Source organism: Armigeres subalbatus, chromosome 1, assembly GCF_024139115.2.
Source record: "Armigeres subalbatus isolate Guangzhou_Male chromosome 1, GZ_Asu_2, whole genome shotgun sequence".
In the NCBI taxonomy this organism is placed as follows: Eukaryota; Metazoa; Arthropoda; class Insecta; order Diptera; family Culicidae; genus Armigeres; species Armigeres subalbatus.
In genome coordinates this window covers 129,959,074-129,960,926 of record NC_085139.1, presented here as the reverse complement: position 1 = coordinate 129,960,926, position 1,853 = coordinate 129,959,074, and positions in this window count along the sequence as shown.

Genomic DNA, 1,853 nt, shown 5'->3' with positions numbered 1-1,853 from the left:
TCACAGGGTTTTCCAATGGTGTGAATGAAATGACATTAGAGTAGAGTGGGGCAAGAGTACGCACTTAGTTTTCAATCGGTCATGTGGCCCTTATGAAGCAAGCTTCAGCATATCAAATCAGTGTCGATAATTCATATACTCTTCCTTTATGTTACCAAGTGGAAAAAATATTGAAATTATTGAGATTCGTTTTAGTAGAACCCTTATTGCAAGACAAGTGAAAAACGCACTCTTACCCCACCGGTGGGGTAAAAGTGCGCATCGGGTGGGGTAAGAGTACGCATTTATGAAATCTTGTGCTTTAAGTATATATTAACACGAATAAGAGTTAATAACATTTAATTGATGTTTAATGAGCATATATTAGGGAATGTTTAAAGATTACGTGACTCTTAAAGGGGGAGGGGGTCCTAAAAATGTGCACTTTCATACGAAAAACCATTGTTTTTTTTATATATACATAAAACTACAGAGGTAAAAATATATATCAGGTTTCGCGTGGCGTATACAAAGGCATTTTCCTTAAAGAAAGTCTACCAATCACGTAACGTAAAATTTGGCTATTTCATCACCCCTCCCCCCTATCTTACACTATTTGTATGAATCCTCTAAAAATTATAAGGAATGTCACACATCTCGCAACCCCTCCCAGCTAAACGTTGCGTAATTTATGAATGTTTCTTTTGATGAAATGAAATTATCATTTAGATGAAATTGTGTTTTCGTACTATGTTTAGGTGTACAACAAGTCCTAATGCTATTTCATTATTTCGCTTCAGTGCTTTGATCGCTAAGTCCTTTCTAACACCGAATTACTTCAACTTATCCTAAAAACTTGTGATATTTTCGAATTCTGTCCCTTTTTTCTTAGTTGTGGAGCTTTACGCTTTGGAAGAAGTCTTATTTCGGCCGGAGATACGGGTTTGACATCATAACTTGAAAATTCATATGCGTACTCTTGCCCCACCGGTTCCTGCGTACTTTTACCCCACATTCCCAAAAATTATTCAAGTAATTGTTTTGACTTCTTGGAAAACCAACCGGATTGGTGTTCTGTACCATAAAGTACTCTATACAATAGGTTATCGAAATGGTATAATGTTCACCTGATTGAACGTATATATGGTAATGAAATACTAGTTGCGGAAACCCAATTATTTTTAGCAAAATGACCAAAAAGTTATCTAACTCCATATCTCCCTTGTTGTATATTCAAATCGTTTACAATTACACATCATAATAGTTGGCCAGAATACCTGTCAAACTGATGCAGTGCTGCTAGTTTATCTTTTTTTATTACTTCAAAAAATCGAAAACGTACTCTTACCCCACGCGCACTCTTGCCCCACTCTACTCTACACTTCTTTTCGTTGACGAGCATAGCATTGTTGTTGCACCATATTAGCATTTTATCGATATCAGGGCAGCAGGGACTATGTCCAAGGGCTTTACGACCCCTCCCCACTGCGAGTTAGGGGACCTGCCTAGGATGTGGTGGGGTTTGACAGTGGGCTCTGTTAAACTTCTACAAAAAGCTGCATGTATCCGTAAGCAGGTCCTATCAAAGCGACCGTGCGCCGCTCAAAGCACACTAGCCCAACCCAGTGGCATCGACAACGGCAACGTCAACGGACACGAGCGGAAATCGAGATATACAACGAACCTAGGGCTGACAGTTGTGTCATTCCACTCCTTGAGTAAAGCCGGGTGACACCGTCTTGAAATGGCGGGTGGGCTAATGCCACAGCTGCCTTCCGTCCCGTAAAACCGTGGCAGGCCTTGGGGCACGCCGTCCCAATCCAGCCGTCTGGCTTAACCAACCAGATGGGAGTAGGACCAGTTGATTCCTTCCT